The sequence below is a fragment of the Pipistrellus hanaki genome (assembly GCF_964339955.1).
Source record: "Pipistrellus hanaki genome assembly, chromosome: 4".
NCBI lineage: Eukaryota > Metazoa > Chordata > Mammalia > Chiroptera > Vespertilionidae > Pipistrellus > Pipistrellus hanaki.
The window spans coordinates 36,381,094-36,399,223 of NC_140506.1; the positions used below are offsets into that span (position 1 = coordinate 36,381,094).

The window sequence follows — 18,130 nt, forward strand, 5'->3', positions numbered from 1 at the left end:
ATTTTTCATACATTTAAAAAATTAACTATGTATATTTTAAAGCTGGAATTCACTGAGGGGGGGGGGTATTACAAACTTTCTAAAAGCTTTCCAATGTATGGAGCTTGATTCTTGGAAATACCCTCAGAAGATAGGAAGGAAGTAGGTCTGAGGAGGAAGAGGAATTTATCAGCAGTAAAGCCTGACTCACACAAGAGCACTGAGAACCCAGCTCTGTGCGATGTCATTTGGACTCTGAACAGAAGTGTGTGATGGATGTTTTATGTGACAGAGATGAGAGAGGGGTGTGTCTGGGGCATTATTCACCCAGACTGGCTTCTGCTCTGTGGTAGAGCAACACTCACATCCCACACAAACTCCTCCCTTCCTACTTGGAAATAGCCCATATGCCACCTGAAGAAAGACCTCGGCCATCTCCAAGATGATTACTGTGACTCTGACATCCTTCTGAAGGGCTGCTAAATCCATATTGCCAAAGCTTGTCAGACTCTAAAGCAGCAGTACTTTGGCTATAATGTAAACAAGAAGACTTTGGGGAAGTCCTTCAAACACAGATTTCTCTGAGCAACGGTTCTGATTCAGGACGTTATAGATGGAGCCTAAGAATCCTCACTTTCATCAACTTTCCCCACCTTCCCCATCTGCTATTAAGATTCTGGATTTTCTCAGAGGGAAGGCAAGGGTGGGTGGATGGATGGGGAAGAGGTCAAGCAAAGTACTTGTGTGCACATATGCATAACCCATGGACACAGACAATAGGGTGGTGGAGACCTGGGGTGGGGGTGGGGGCAGGCTATAAGGGGTCAATGAAGGGAAAAGGGGACATATGTAATACCTTCAACAATGAAGATCTTTTTTAAATAAGATTCTGGATTTTATCCAGGACATTGTCATGATGATTGATTTTATATGTCAGCTTGTCTGAGTCACGGGTGCCAGATGTTTGCTTAAACTCTGCTGAGTGTGTCTGTGTTTCTGGAAGAGAGTAAGATCTGAATGTGCAGACTGAGCAAACGGCCTGTTCTCTCCAGTGTAGGTGGGCCTCCTCTCACCTGCTGAAGCCCAAATGCAACACAAAGAGCAAAACGGTTCCCTCTGCGACTGGCTGTCTTTGAGCTGCAGCCTCAGTCTTTCTCTGCTTCGGACTCTGACTCAGACTAGAATTGACACCATCTGCTGTCCGGGTCCTCAGTCCTCAGACTCAGACGTGAACGCCACACCAGGTCCCTGGAGTCTGCCCGGGCTGACGGCTCCGCCTCCGTAACTGTGTGAGTCATCTCCGTGTTATATATCCCATCGGTCCGTCTCTCGGGAGAACCCGGGCAAATGCAATTGTAGTTGTAAGGGTTATGTTCCTCTTTTATGTGCCTCTGGAGAGTCCTGGTTTTTGGTGTAGCAGGCAGCTAACTTGGCTAAACCTAAACTCCACCTTGTGGCTTCCTCATAGTGGAAAGGGGCTGAAATCTCTGTTCAGGTTTTTAAATTAGTGCTTGACATACATGATCATATTTCTTACTCCTAACAAATGCCATGAGGTAAATAAACTATTATCCCCATTTTACAGAGAAGGAAAGGAACGCTCATAGAATGGTTATTAATGTGCAGAGCACACCTTTGTCTCCTTTCCTCTCTCCGGACAGCCCAGCCCGCGGGCCCTAACGAGGACGGAGAGGATTCTCTGGGCTCTCGGACAGTCTGCCTTTCCTCTCAGGCTGATCCTCCCTTGGCTTGAGCCAATATTCACCCTATTCCAGTGCCCAGGTGGAGGTGACCTCAACCATCCAACACCCACCCCAGCCTTCCCAAACCGCGGTGTTTTCAATGATTCTGGTGACCTGCTCCTCACCTATCTCACAACCACCTGGGTAGGTGTTTAAAATGCAGCATCTAGGGCACCATCCCTGATTCGCAGGAGGTCAGCATGGAACTCACCCACCAGGTGGGGACCAGAACCCCCAGACCAAGCTCAGCTGACCCAGTTCTGCACCCCCTCAATGCAATTAAAGCCTTCACCCTCTTCACCAGCACCCCCAGGCTAGGCCATCTCTGAGCTCTTCCACTGAGAGTCTGAGCTCCTTGTGCCTTAATTATGCCCCTAACCCTAGCTCTAGCCCCAACTCAAACCCTAACCCTAACCCTAACCCTAACCCTAACCCTAACCCTACCCTAACCCCAACCCTAGCCCTAGCCTAACCCTAGCCCTAGCCCCAGCCCTAACCCTGTACATTTCCAACGAGACTTCTCACCTGGAGGAAGGCCGCTGCTAAGCTTTTAAAGGAGAGCTTTGGAGCTGGCGATTTCTAGGTCAGGAAAGGTTCTTAGTTACAAGCAACAGAGACCAACTCGGGCTAATGTCAACAACAGAGTTATGTCCTGGCAGGTGCTCAGGAGCTCATGGAGTGGATAGAAGTGTTGGAGAACCAGGGTGGAGATGTGGGCAGGAACCTGGGGAGATGAGAAAGCAAAGCAAGAATTCAGCCTGATCCTATGGCAGCAGGAGTCCAGGGGGAGCGGCTGCCAGGGGCCTGGCTTGTGCTGCTCCTGACCCTGGACACTGCTGCCCGGAAATAATCTATTTCCCAGACATCAGGGTTCCACGTCGCTGAGTCAAAACTCCTTGGTTAGAGCAGCTGGTTGGTGCAGCCTATCACATGTCAGGCCCTGTGGCTTGCAGAGTGGGTACCTCCCACCACCCCGTATTTCCTCTGGAAGCAGGGACTGGTGCCAGGAGGACCACCGCGCTGTCAGAAGGAATTAATAAGCAAGGGAGGACTTCTTAAGTATCTTCTGCTTCCTATAGATTTGCTTTCTTTTCCTCACACCCTTAGCATTAACCTTTTCATGGAGATACCAAATATTCTGTGCATTGCAGCAAGCTGGGAATGGAAAGTATAGTTGGCTGAAACCTGTAAATGTTACCTTATTAGGAAAAGGAGTCTTTGCAGATGTGATTAAGTGAAGGATCTTGCCATGGAGAAATTGTCCTGGGTTACCCAGGTGGGCCCTAAATGCCATCACGAGTGTCCTTACACAAGAGAGGTAAAGGGAAGTTAGGCTCAGACTGAGGAGGAGGAGGCAGTGTGACCACAGAGGCCACAAACCCAGGAATGTCAGCAGGCACCAGAGGCTGGAGGAGCCAAGGAACGGGTTCTCCCTAGAGCCTCCTTAAGGGACCCCTGCCCTGCTGACACCCATATCCACCAGGTGACACTGATTTCAGACACTCTGCCCTCCAGAACTCTGAGAGAATGTATTTCTGTGGTGTTAAACCACCAAGTTTATGGACATTTGTTGTAGCAGCCACAGAAAACTCAAACAGAACATGAAGAAGATATGAAAGGATTTGCATCTTTAAGACAAAATGGAAGGAAGAGTGGGGGGTGGGGGAAGGAGGAAGGGGAGAGAAAGAAAAAAGAAACCAAGCCATGCAGTTGATGAGCTAATGAATGCAACATTAGTCATCTACCACACAAAGGAGTGGAAGGCAAAGACATTAATTCTGAAAACGTTTGTCTTTTGAAAATAAATCCAGGATTAGAATAGGACAGACTGAGTAACACAGACAAAAGTAATAACTCTGTTAGTCCCTCTAAACCAGATATATAATCTCCTGACAAATACCTCAGGAGGTCCTATAGGAAGTTTGGATTTCTTTCTCTGTTGAGATGGTTTTTAAAAAGAGAAAAGGAGGGACTCAGGCTATGAATGACTCAGGAAATGAATTTGTTTTCAGATAATTGCTTCCCAATGTGGTGATGATGTGCAAGAATTAGTCACCCCAATAGCATTTTCACATAGAGAGTAAATAAGCAAGAACATGAGGTCAGCCCAACCAGCCCCAGCAATAACCCAGGAGGGAAAATTCCCAGTGTAGTGCACATAATTGACTTGGAGCCGCTCTTGTGTCAAAGGGTGATGCGATGAGAAATCCTGAGCCTGCAGTGGATGGGACAGCGCTAGACACTTGCTTCCTGTTGTGTCTTGTTGCCTTTGGGAAGTGGGGCACTCAGACAAACAAAGCAGACACATCTGGGGAGGAACTTTCCCAGAACTGTGACCTCACCGGCAGCAAATCAGAACCTCTTTCAGTCTCTTGAAGGGCTGTGTCCCAGAGACAATGGGTCTCCAGCTCAGCATGGCCTTTATCTTTCATCAGAGTTGAAAGGCCACTGGCAGGTCCCTGCTGAACTTCTCCTGAGAGATAAGGGTCATGCAGACAGAGCTGGCCTCCTAGGTGGTCCCAGTGGAAAGTGAACAGGAAGAAAGCAACCACCAGATGCTGGCAGAGTCAAACACTAGTCACTGAGAATTACAGTGGACAAATTCTCTTTTATTGATGAATGGTGCCAACCAGGAGAACAGAAAACTCAAAAACTCCAACTCTCTGATGACCTGTAGGTTACAGATTTTATAGAGCAAATTCACAAGATACCTGTAGATTAGGGGTTTGGAATTATGCTGGGAGCTCATTGGTCGGAGATGAGGTAAGGGCCATAAATCATTGCTTTGGGTCTTGAGGACAGCTCTGAGGTCTGCTCCCTCTGATTTCATGGGAAAGTAGCCAGGGGGTTGTCCCTGTTTAGGGCTCAGGACTTGGGTCAGGATGTTATCTTTAGCCTGCGGAGGTCGGAGGTTGGGGACTTGTGATCTTTGCTTTGGACGAGTCCTGGCTTTCTCTTGGTGCTTCGTGGGAGTGCAGGGGAGGGAGGTCTGATTATGGGGGTAAAGCCTAATCTCTGAAGTATATATATAATATATATAATATATATTCTCTCTATATATTATATAATATATATATTCTCTCTATATATATATATTGTGTATATATATATATATATATATATATATATATATATATATATATGTGTGTGTGTGTGTGTGTGTGTGTGTGTGTGTGTGTGTGTGTGTGTCATAAATCATTGCTTTAGGGAGGGAGAGAGAGAGAGAGAGAGAATTTCTAAAGCTAGGACTTAAAGCTAAATTTAATCAGTCATTAAGACCCCTCAGTTTCAACAGGAGGAGAGTAAGATTCAGACCCTGCTCACAACCCAGATCTGTAGCTAAGACATACCCCATTAGAGACTGATGAAAATGAAACACATGAAAAGTATAATAACACTGGCATGATACAGGATGCAAGCTGCAGTAGTTAAAAATTTATGGATAGGAATGGATTTTTTTTTTTTTCTTCTTGAGTTAGCATGTGGTTCCTAGGATTTGAGAGGGTGGCTTTAGCCCCAGCTTATTCTGCTGTGGGACATGGCTGTTTAAATCGGGGAATAAGTTACCTATGGGCACAGATTTGTGCTAACACCCCAGAGGTATATTAAAGCACAGGATCCCTGACCCTAAATGATTTTTGTAGTTCAGCCAGGAAAATTAGATGGCCAAGAAACATCAGTATGCAATGCAATAAAAGCAAATTGTGTTCCTGCCTGTCACTGCCCATTCATTCACTGAGCTAAGAGTCATTGGGTGCTTGCTTGGTACTGAACACTCTTCGGGCACTGGGATATAGCAGTGAACAAACCAAACCAATCCCCTGCCTCGTGGAGCTTATATCCTAATGTGTGGTTTGGAAAACTCAGATACATGTGAGATACTACTAGACACTGATGGGAAGATCAGATCTCTGAGTCTGGAGCTCAGGGAAGAGACCAGAGCTCAAGGTTCAGAGAAGGTGACATCAGTGCGGGCTGGGAGTGCTTCGGGGAGCAACAGAGGCTTGCATGGGCCTTGAAGGGTGGTCAGACTTTGCAAGAGGAACTGGGGAGATTTTGGAAGGAAAGGCAGACACAGAGTGCCTGAGTTGGGATCAGGAAAGCAAAGGTGGGAGAGGTGGGTTCACGGAGGACAGAGGGTGGGTCAGGCTGGGAGACCTGGAAAGTCAGGGAGAACTTGGCTAATCTGCACTGGCTTAGGAAGGTGAGCACAGGTGTGGGGAACCAAGCAACACAAAGTATCTGGAGCCATTTTGGCTAGTCCTGCCACAGCCCCAGCCCTTCCCACTTTACCCTCTGCCTCTTCCCCACTTCTCCCCCCTCATTCATTTCATCTTCTGGTTCATTCCCTTCATTCTTACCTGTCTTCTTTCTCGTCCTATCTGCCTCCTTCATCCCTTCCTTTGAGGTTCCTCTCCTGCCCCTTCATGTTATTCTCATCCTCCTTCATCCCATAATGAATGCGAAAAATCAAGAAAGCAGAAAATTATTCTGACCAATGATGACTGGAAGGAAGGGGTCCTCAGAGCACCAATCCTTGACAGAGAACTGGCTTTGTGTTAATTCTCTGAGACTGGATATGTTCTCCCAGGCCCCTGAACTTGCCTTTGTATGTCACCTGATCATATTCTATAACAACCTCAGAAATAGCTGCTCTTTCAAAACATGTATATGTTAAGGCAATGGAGTTGTAAGCCTCATTGTGAGCTGTGCAGAGAGAGCAGTACGAGAGAACGTGCATGTGAGTTAGCATACTTGTGTTTTTAAAGTTGCCTTTTCAGCCAAAACCGGTTTGGCTCAGTGGATAGAGCATCAGCCTGCGGACTGAAAGGTCCCAGATTCGATTCTGGCAAGGGCATGTACGTTGGTTGTGGGCACATCCCCAGGAGGGGGCGTGCAAGAGGCAGCTGATAGATGACTCTCATCAATGTTTCTCTCTCCCTTCCTCTCTGTAAAAAAATCAATAAAGTATAAAAAATAAACAAATAAAGTTGCCTTTTCACAGTCTTATAAATTGTATACTTTGTGTGTACAGTTCAGATAGGTTAGATCTTGTATCATAATAGTGAAGAACCTAGTTAAAAAAAAAAAATGCATGGTTCCTCATGTTTTATATATTCTCATCCCCTAAACGTAAAGCAAGCTCATAAAAATGCACTTGAAAATATAGAAAATAATAAGAAAGGAAATAAAAATCCTAACTATTTCATCATTTAAAAATGATGACAATAAATCAGTTTTTTACTACCTAACAACCAACTGCACAATCTCAACAGCTTATGACAGCAAACATCTCTTTTTCTCTTCCCTGGGTCTGCCGGGGCTCTGAGAACTCAGCGGGACTGGCTGGGCTTGGGTTCCGGCTGAATTGTATTAGGTCTGCTGCACCCGCATGTGTTTTTTCATTTGCCTCAGACCAGCAGCTACTGGGAGATTTTTTTTTTTCCTCATTAAGATCACAAAAATGCAAAAGGGTGAGCAGAACAACACGACGAATCTTAAAGTTGCTGTTCTACAAAGACAGACCTGAGGGTAAGTGGATAATAGCAATCTAAAACAAATTGGGAGAAAGCAATGATAGCAGCTTAGCAAAGCTGAGTGAACAGACCAAATATTCAGCTGTTTTAGAAACAACAATGGTAGAAACGCTGTTCCACTAGACAAAATAAATACACATAAAATAAATAAGTAGGCAGCATGGAAAGCAACCTATCTGGCAAATAGACTGGCTCTAATATGTTAGTTCTAAAAAATGAAGGCAATGCCTCCATATCCAAATCAAAAAGACAGTCTTCTGGATGGCTGTTATGCATACGAGATGCTAAAAATAAAGATGTAATCAGAGGAGAGGGCACCTTCAGTAAATGACTACTTTGAGCATCAATTCCTTCATCTATAAAATGAGGAGGCTGGATGAAGTCATTGGTTTATTGTCATTGAGCATATAGTGTAATGCAATGTACCCATCCTGTGTGTGCCACAGAGAATCTGTAGGAAATAGTCCTGGACCTTGTTCATTTATTCAATTCAGTTAATCGCTTATTATGTGGCTCTTAATAACAGTATTGAATATGCATCAGTGAACATAAATATTGTTCCTGATCTCAGTTCCTATTCTGATGAGGAGCATAGACAGCTAACCAGGCAATTACAAAGCATGAAGATGTATGTTATATAAGGGAAATTGAAGGGTGTTATGGGAAAACAAAAGATAGCTAATAGCTCTTTAATAGGCACTGTGCTAAGGTACTAATTTCTCATTTTGCTGTTTACCCAGTCTTACTGATGGGAGGAGTGAGGGGTCAGATGATAGGTTTGTAAACTTTAAAGTGTTATGAACCACCTGTGGGTCTTGCTAAAATTCAGATCCTACCTAGTTCAGTAGGTATTGGTCTGAATTCTTGGTCTAGGGGCCTGAGATTCTGCATGTCTAAAAAGCTCCCATTCTGAGCAGCAAGAGCCAAAATGCTTGAGTCATTGCCCCCGGGTCACCCTGCTGTAAGGGTCAGCTCCAGGCTCCAACTTAGCTTCAGTCTGACCCCAAAGTCTGTGCTATATTAGCTCTCAAAGATACTGCCTCCAGAGCTCTTGCTGTGCGAAAATTCCAATTGTGCCCTAGCTGGTTTGGCTCAGAGGATAGAGCGCTGGCTGGCTGTGGACACAGGGATAGAATGTGGAGCCTGGATGGATGGAGGGAAACCATCAGGCAGCTATTGTGAGGCATAATCTTATTTGGAGCTATTTTGAAATCCAAAGGGATTTGCTGATAGACTGAATATGAGAGAAAGTGAACAATTGTGGGTGAATCAGATTTTAAGGTTTTTGGCCAAAATAACTGGAAAAACTGCAATTTCTTAAGATAGGGAAGACTTCTTGGGATTGGAATTCAGAAGTTGGGTTTGGTACATATTAATTTGAGATGCTTATCAGATAGACAAGCCCTGCTTTCTGGGGAGAGGCCGGAGTAGGGACAGTGGTTATTAAAGTAAATATGGCAATTAAAGCCACGGGCCTGGTGAAGTCATCTGGAGGGCGGGCAGAGAAGAGGTCTGGTCCTTGGCTCACACTAGTGTGTGGAGGGGCTGCCAGGGAGGAGCAGGAGACCAGGAGAGAGTGGCATCTTGGAAGCCAGTTGCTGTTGAGAGGGGAGTAAGCTAAAGGGCTAGGATTAATCATGGGATTTGAAGGGTCATAGGGGACCTTGACAGAGAAATAGTGGGGACAGGAGGGAAAACATGGGATGACAGGATGAGAAGATAACAAGGGCAGACATCTCTTTTAAGAGACTTTGTGTAAAAATGGAATTGAAAGGAATCAAGAAGGAAGACATGCCGAAACTGGTTTGGCTCAGTGGATAGAGCGCCGGTCTGCGGACTGAAAGGTCCCAAGTTTGATTCCGGTCAAGGGCATGCACATTGGTTGCGGGCACATTCCTGGTAGGGGGTGTGCAGGAGGAAGCTGGTCGATGTTTCTCTCTCATCGATGTTTCTGGCTCTCTTCCCTCTCCCTTCCTCTCTGTAAAAAAAAAAAAAAATCAATGGAATATATTAAAAAAAAAAAAAAAAAAAAAAAAAAAAAAAAGGAAGACATTAGGCAATGGGAATGAATCAGTACAGAGGGAGGAACTGACCGTGCAGAGGAGAGAAGGATTGCTGGTCCTTCAGTTGTTGAGAGGATGGGACCCAGTGCGCATGTGTAGAGACTGAAGTAGTTAGGAGCCTGGGCAGTTAGTTCATCCTTTGCCAGAAGAGGGAGGGCAGAGACGTGGTGGGTGGATTTGTTGGTGGAATATGAGAACATTCTCTTCTGATTGCTTCTAGATCCCTCCTGCTGTTTGTATGTAGTAATGGTGCTCGATGTTTACCAATTCTAAGATGTTTCTTCATATTTTAGCATCTATGACATTGGAGTAAATCTTAAAATCAGTGCAGTGTTTGTTGGTATTTATTCTTTCTCTGTGCTGTGTACAACATCATACTATATACAATTACATCAAAGGTGACTTGGATTCAGTAAACTATAGGGTGTCACTTTACTTTGATCCCAACTAGAGTTTTCCATTGGAGAGAGCCATGCAGGACCTGAAAACACTGTTTGCCTCATGAGCTGAGGGAGTGATGTCAACATTTTCCGTTAGAAACTGTAGGCTGGAGCTACCGCTCTGCTACAGATGCATCCAGCCTAAGCCTCTACAGAAGGATTGAGGTAACTAGAAAGCAGGGGAGGGAGGCTGGCTCTCTGCCACAAGCCTAGCAGACCAAGTACAAGGCAACAAACACTTGGCCTACACCTGACTTGAGCAGACACTCCTGACTCAGATACCAAGCACTTCCTGTGTGGTAAAAACAAGGAGAAGTCAGAGGGTCTGGGAACAGGGAACTGTGTAATGACATAGCTCTTGGGGTTCCTTCTTTAGCTTTGTGGACTGCTAGCCTGTGTGCCTTTTATCTTTTGGGCAGGTAGGGCTGGAGTTCCAGTCCTCCTTTTCTGTAGACAAGTCTAGGTATGGTTTGGGAGATTCCCTTTGTCCAAGCAAAGAGCTGAGTGCTAATTAAATGCTGTGCTAAGCACTGGAATTACAATTATAAGCAAACCCAGATAGGGCTCCTGCTCTTAGTCAAGAAGGTGCATTATTAAAACTATATATACATCTGCATACATATATATGCACACACACACACTATCAAGAAACTATGTGCCAGGACCTATTCTAAGCACTACAAAGATTAGCACCTATAGTTTGTACAATAATCTAAGAACCAGGTGTTATTACTATTACCTCTGTTTTACAGATAAGGAAAATTCAGGCACAGAGAGATTATCTTGCCCAAGGTCACACAGCTCATGAGTGGTAAAGTCAGGATGTTACTGTCATAATGAGCTAGTCATTAATATTAGCAATAGGAAAGGAGCAAAGGGAAGGCCAGGCATTATAAGCAAGATCATCTGAGCAGCTTCACCTTCACACCCCCCAGGAAACTACTGGTCCATTGCCTTCAACACACTGGGGAAGGGGCCCAACAAAGAGGTGGATAGACCATGGCAGTGAAGTCGCGGTGATGTGGAGAAAATACTTGCATGTCACTCTAACCTGGGGAAAAGATAATTGGCTAGAAGGGGTGGAGCCACTGCAAATGCATGAAATCTTAGAAGGTTAAAATTCAGACAAAGGAATTCTTGCTCTTTTATACTCATCCATGTGCCTCTATAGCCTGTGGCCCTAAAAGCTCCATGGCCCACAGCCATACGGACCCCTCAGGCATTGGACTGCATCTTGTAGGAGGCATGCCTCTGATTGGTCTTCATAGAAAAGAAACAACATGTGGCCAGGGGGCTACTGAATTTCCCCCGAGCCAACAGGACATGGGGGTGGGGAGAGGGTATGAGAGCTGTACCTGTGGCTGATAGCACATGTCCTAGGAAGATTCCCCCAGACCAGTGGTCGGCAAACTCATTAGTCAACAGAGCCAAATATCAACAGTACAATGATTGAAATTTCTTTTGAGAGCCGAAAACCGACTTCTGCGCATGGACCACGAAGTTTCAATCAGACTGTACTTGCGCACCCACACATGGTATTTTGTGGAAGAGCCACACTCAAGGGGCCAAAGAACCGCATGTGGCTCTCGAGCCACAGTTTGCTGACCACTGCCCTAGACAAAGGGAGGTGGAAGCAACTAGAGAAGGCCCATTTCTTAAATAACCCAATGGGAGACAGCAAGACCTAGGTGATCTATTAGGAAATAGGTGGCCAAATAGTCCTCAGCCAATGCGGAGCCACAGGAGGGACTAAATAAATAGGCTGTGTTCCCTGCCCCACGTGTGTTCCTGTACGATGGGCACTCTCTCTTGAGCGTGTTATTAAAATTCTCATTTTCGCCATGCTTCTGTTTCCTAGTTCATCATTTGAAATTTGGGCAGGTGAGCCATTTCTCACAGTCTGGACTGGGCTGTGCTTCAATATGGAACTTTCATCCTAGCTCTGCTGCAGACAAAATGGATGATGGGACCTTGGACACTCAGGGGTTTAAGTCCACAGAAATAAAGCTTTCTGTGATGAGGGCTTTCCCATGGGGGCCTCAGGAAATTCTTGTTCCTGCAGCACCCCAAGAACCCCACTTCCACCAGCACAGGTGGGGAACAGAGAGCACCCACTGACAACAAAGATTTAGACCAAAGCAGTTTAAACCTGGAGTCCTAGTTCTTAACCAAGGATGAGTTTTTTTCAGAATTCAAACTCCCTTTGGAAATGGAAATGATTTACCTTAGAAAGAGGGATTTTCGTATCTGATAAACCAGTGGTAGTTTTGGGGGTTATTTGGAGAGCCTGCTGGGCACTGAGCAGTGAATAATTCGCATGGGCACATCCAGGACTTCTTGAACCTTGGCCTTCTCTTCCTATCCTGCTCTTCACAGCTCTCTCCTTTGTTGGCTCTTCCACCTCACCCTCACTCATGTTTCTAAATGTTTTTATCTGGACACCTCAGGCTTTGCTGTTGGGGGTGCAATCTATTTTCTCTTCAGTGTGGCGGCAGTATTCTTGACCAAACTCAACCCAGCACGGAACCACACCCAAGAAAGGGCCCAGTCAGTGTGGCAGGATGGTAGAGAGTGAAAGTCAGATTTTATGAACAGATTTCAAGACCGGTTTGGCTCAGTGGATAGAGTGTAGGCCTGCAGACAAGGGTCCCAGGTTCGATTCCCGTCAGGGGCATGTACCTTGGTTTCGGGCCCATCTCCAGTGGGGGGTGTGCAGGAGGCAGCTGATTGATGTCCCTCTCTCATCGATGTTTCTAACTTTCTATCCTTCTCCCTTCCTCTCCGTAAAAATCAATAAAATATATTTTAAAAAAGAAAAAAAAGAACAGAGGCAGCTCCAGACCAAGACTATCTATCCTGGCTGATGGAATAGAGTCTTTGCAAAATCCTGTCTTATCCACTGGCTAGTTCAATGGGCTGCGAGTTATTCTGAACTCAACACGCTTGTTCTAAATGGAATGTTCCTTATTACCTCACACGTTACCAAGCCTGTTAGGAGTCTGGATCTCTGGCTCCAACAACAACCCCAGGAGGTTTTCCTGGCTGAATACAGCTGACTCCCGATTGGTCTTCAAAGCCCCAGTAGACTTGCCAGGAGCAAGAGTCCCACACTCCTCGGTGAGTCATTTGCATTTCTAAGTGAGTTTCATTTCAAAATGAGTGGGCTGAACCTCGGGTGTGCATCACTGTAGAGCGGGCAAGACAGAGCTGGATTCTTTGTGTTTTAAATACCACACTCTTTCACTACGTGTCTTTTCCTCTCTGCGGAGGAGGGCAAGACTGTTTTATATGCAGGGCCTGGCTGCTATTCTTCAAGGACCCAAACCTGAATCCCTGTGCATACATATTGCCATCCTCAGGCTCCAAAGCCAAAATTGGCCTGATATTTTTTTCCCTAAGAAATAAACCCCTAATTTCTAATTAGAGTGCAAAAAATTCAGGGAATTGACTGATAACACAAGCATTTAGTGTTATTGGGAATGCCTCCACTGTAAGGTTATGAGTCTGGCATCTGCTTCTGAAACATGTTATTTCTGACAAGACAATATTTGTCTATTTCATAAGGTATTGTGAAGGTTAAGTGAGTTTATAATTCAACGTGTTACCTATTCCTATCACAATCACTGTCTTCTTTCCAAAATTGCTATGCTTTCTACGTTGGTCCAATGATAGAGGCATCTGAGAACTTGGGAAGTTTTGTAAATACAATGAATTTTGGCTTTAGGGAGGGTGGAAACAGATTTAGCCCCTTATGCAGTCCAGTAGTTATGGTGGATCTGAATTTGGGAAACCAGGCTGATGTAAGAGACATGACACCCCTTGTCCCCCTTTCCCCATCCCCCACCACAGCCCAGCCCAGCCCAGCTAGCCTGCCTCCACATGGCTCTAAAGGCTCTGTGGGTGTTCTGCAGGCACTTCCTTCAAATGCTAATGAGAAACTCACAAATGCCAACTAGCAGGCCAAAACTAGTTTCTGCTGCCCAGAGCAGCTGGGAATTATTGCCCTATTCTTCCTCCCCGAGATTTCCCAGACCCCCCCTTCCTCCCCATTCCCACCAGCTGTACTTAAATGGCCACGAACCAGCCCAAGCTGTAACTTCTTCTCTCTGGCCTGTGCTAGCTCCCAATCGCCTTTCACCTCAAACACACACACACACACACACACACACACACACACACACACCCGCCTCCCTCCCCCTGCCACCCCCCTTTCCCTGCCTCTCCCAGCCACTTCTCCTTGCCAGATTCTCACAGGCCTTTGTCATTCTCTGTAGTTTCACCAGGTGTTTCAGGAAAACAACAGCTTCCCACCAGCCCCCACAAGTACAGAGCACTCTTGAGGTGGTTCTATTGGCAACACCCTTTAGTTCTTTGAATATTCACAACGTTCTTAAGGTAAATAGTACTGTCCCATTTTATAGATGAGAAAACAGAGACCCAGGGTGAACAGTGATTTTACTGTTATTGAAAGAGGATGTTGTGAATGATTTTACAAGAAAAGTTAGCAATTAGTCTTCTTTGACATGAGCTGGTGGTTAGACCAGGTGAGTGCTGACTTAGAAAGCTCTGGAGAGGAGGCCGGTAGCAAAGTTTGTCTTTGGCACACCCTCCTGTTCCACAGGAAACCTGGGGCCTCCATCCTGCTGGACTCTCCCAGAAGGCCTCCTCCCCCAAGCTCTCAAGGCGTCTATCTGAGGTGTTAGTTTACTGCACTGACATATATTAGATCTAGGGGACAAAGGGGGGTGATTTTAGAAGCCCTCTGGTGTGAGAAAGGGGAGCCCTGGGGGGTGCCTCATTCTACACACACACACACACACACACACACACACACACACACCACACACACACACACACACACACACACGCACGCACGCACGCACACATCTCTCATCCTGTGAGCAGGGGAGAAGAGGCTGGATGATAATCAAAGATTGGACCAGGAATGGAAGTCTCCCAAAGAAATAATTTTGAATGAGAGTAACTTCAGGCATTAGTGACTGGGCTTGTGATCCTTGGTTGATGTGTGTGTGTGTGTGTGTGTGTGTTTTGTTTTATTTTACTTTTTAGATGTTTTGTATCTGCCATTCAAATGATTGAGGAAATTTTTTTTAAGGGAAAGAGTTATGAAAACTTTTAAATTGGGCTGGAACTGTGGTTGGGCACTGCATCACTAAGAGGAGTGTAGAATTGGTCAGGATGTCATGGGAAATGCAGCCACAATCTCACCTTCCCGAAAGGATAATGCTGAGGGGAGCAGACGTGACACCCCACCCTTCATGAAGTCAGGTGATGGCATCTATGCCAGTGATTACTTAATGAAACAAGCACATGATGGGAGTGAGGTGGTGGAGAATAGTCATTATGCCATATAGTAATTTAAAAAGGTGGGGTCCAGCCAGTGTTGCTCAGTGGTTGATCATCTACCCATGAACCAGAAGGTCACCAGCTCTAGCACATGCCTGGGTTGCAGGCTTGATCCTCAGTAGCGGGCCTGCAGAAGGCAGCCTATGGATGTTTCTCTCTCACCAATGTTTCTTTTTTTTTCTTCTTTTAATATATATTTTATTGATTTTTTACAGAGAGGAAGAGAGAGGAATAGAGAGTTAGAAACATCGATGAGAGAGAATCATCGATCAGCTGCCTCCTATACCACCTTTACTGGGGATGTGCCCGCAACCAAAGTACATGCCCTTGACCGGAATTGAACCTGGGACCTTTCAGTCCGCAGGCCGATGCTCTATCCACTGAGCCAAATCGGTCTTGGCTCACCAATGTTTCTATCTCTCTCTCCCTTTCCCTTCTTCTCTCCCTAAAATCAATTTAAAAAAAAAAAAGTGGGAATGGTTGATTGGCAGGGCTGATACACTCAATTAGGCAGCACATGTAAGAGTCTATCCCTCTTCTTTTCCCATTTTCTCTCCCTATATCTTCCACCTACAACTCCTACCTACTTTACTCTGTGTGTGTGTATGTGTGTGTGTGTGTGTGTGTGTGTGTGTGTGTGTGTGTGTTTTGTCCCAGAAAGACCATCCTGCCAATATCAGTGCTGTAAAGATAAGGTCCAGAATTGTTGGTCCAACCTTCAATGCCCTCAGGATGGAAGTGTCTTTCATGAAAAACACAAGCCCTTTATGGATAAGCACTGCCTGTCTTTGTAGCTTTTTCTCTAGCTACTCTCTTTCATCCAGTCTGGATTTCCACCACAGTGCTCCCCAAACACGCCACACTCCCCTACTGTTCTTTCTTTTGGGGAGTCTGGCCCTACCCCTTAGACCTGGAATAGTAGAGACTGGCTAGCTGTCCAGTGAACGCCTTTCCTCTCCTCCTGGGTGCTCAGCCTCCCTGGCAGCGAGCTGTGGCCATGGGGCCGAGTTCTGGTCAATGGAATAGAGAAATGATTGCGCACCACTCTCAGGTCAGGGCTGTGAAACATTACACACAATCCTTCATGCTCTTTTACTTCTGCTGTGAGTGGAAGATGGCAGAGTCCCAAGGTGGGAGGAGCCTGGCTCACTTATCTCCACATACAGAAGCTTACCATCAAACATAACCTTGGAAAAAACAAACAAACAAAAAACAAACAAACAAAAAACAAACAAACAGCATGACCTTGGTTTTTGGCTTTAAGTGATTAAGAAATAAACATTCGTTTTAGTGAACCATTAAGATTTGGATATTTATCTGTAGTGGCAGCTAGCCTTACCTCAAATAATATACCTGGTGAACTATTCATCTTTTAAGGCCCACTTCAGATGCCCCCTGCTTTGGAAGCCCTTTCTTCCTTCCTTCCTTCCTTCCTTCCTTCCTTCCTTCCTTCCTTCCTTCCTTCCTTCCTTCTTTCCTTCCTTTCTTCTTTTCTAAATATATTTTTATTTTATTATATTTTAAATATATTTTTATTGATTTCAGAGGGGAAGGGAAAGGGAGAGATAGAAATATCAATGATGACAAAGAATCATCGATCAACTGCCTCTTGCACACCCCTAGTAGGGATCAAGCCCACAACCTGGGCATGTACCTTTGACCAAAATTGAGCCTGGGACCCTTCAGTCCGCAGGCTGGCGCTCTATCCACTGAGCCAAACCAGCCAGGGCAGGAAGCCATTTCTGACTTCTCAAGGCAGGAGTGATTTTTTTTCTCTGTATGTCCAAAACCTTCAAAGATTCATCGCTTACTGACCCCCTCCACCCCTACCATCCAGTGCTTGACTCCTTTATGCACCTCACTTCACGTTCAAGCATTAACTCAGTGGTTAATACTGATCTTGAAATTCTAGAGTCTAGCAAGAATATGTGAAAGTTGGTAGATGTACAGTATTTGAAAATTCACTCTTTCACAAGTATGTGTGATCTCATTGTATGCGCTAGACTGCTGTATTCCCAATTCTGTTCTAGACTCCTGAAGCTTTGCAGGAGTTTAAGGGAAACACATTCCAGGCAAAGGAGAACCAGGGCAAAGAAATGGAGTGTGCGTGGAGCAGAATGAGTGAGGGTCATAGGGGAGATGCGTCAAGGAGGTGTGTGTCTGTATGTGTGTGTATGGGGAGAAGTGCAGGATGTCTATGTAAACCTTTGACAGAATTTGGTTTGAACTAAGAGGGAAGTGGAAAGCTACTTCAGCATTCTGAGTAAGGAAGTGATCTAACATACAGGTTCACTCTGACCTCTATGTGGAGAGAAGGGTTCTGGGCAAAATGAGGGGGACAAGTTACAAGCCTGTTATAATAATCTAGGCATAAGATGATAGTAACTTGGACCCAAATACTTGGTAGTATTATTTGGGATGTATTTTTAAAGTAGGATTTGCTGGTGAATCAGATGTGTGATATAAGTCAAGGATAAATCCATGATTTTTTATTTGAGTAACTGGAAGGATTAAGTTGCAATTAAGGGGATGAGAAGGCTATGATAGGAGAGAATCAGAAATTTAGTTTTGGACTTATGCTTGATATGCTTGTAGTCATGGCCTAGCAGAGATGTTGAGTAGTAGCTAGATATGCTATATATATATATATATATATATATATATATATATATATATATATATATCTGGAATGGAGAAATATGGGCTAGAAATACAAACTGACTTGTCAGCATACAGATTTATTTAAAATCACAGGAGATGAAAAAAAATAAAAATACATTTAAAAAAATAAAATCACAGGAGATGAATGTACATTAAAAAGAAAAGAAGTTCAAGGACAAACCCAGGGACACTCCAGAGTGTAGAATTCAGGGAGGTGAGTGAGAATCAGAAAAAAAAACCCTTTCTGAGTTGCCAGTGAGGTTAGAAGGAGAATCAAGAATGGCCCAGGAAGCCAAGTGAACATGGCATTCAAGGAGAGATCAGTTGTGTCAAATTCTACA

General features: G+C 45.0%; 1 protein-coding gene across 1 annotated transcript in view; it reads left to right on the forward strand.

The window, feature by feature from the left end:
- The first annotated feature begins 1,040 nt into the window (after positions 1–1,040).
- The window catches only part of CRHBP (corticotropin releasing hormone binding protein), an 87,561-nt gene continuing 70,471 nt past the window's right edge, over positions 1,041–18,130 (forward strand). The window contains exon 1 of the mRNA XM_084881295.1: positions 1,041–1,268. The gene's annotated coding sequence lies outside the window, so the exon portion shown is untranslated. The remainder of the gene's footprint in view (positions 1,269–18,130) is intronic.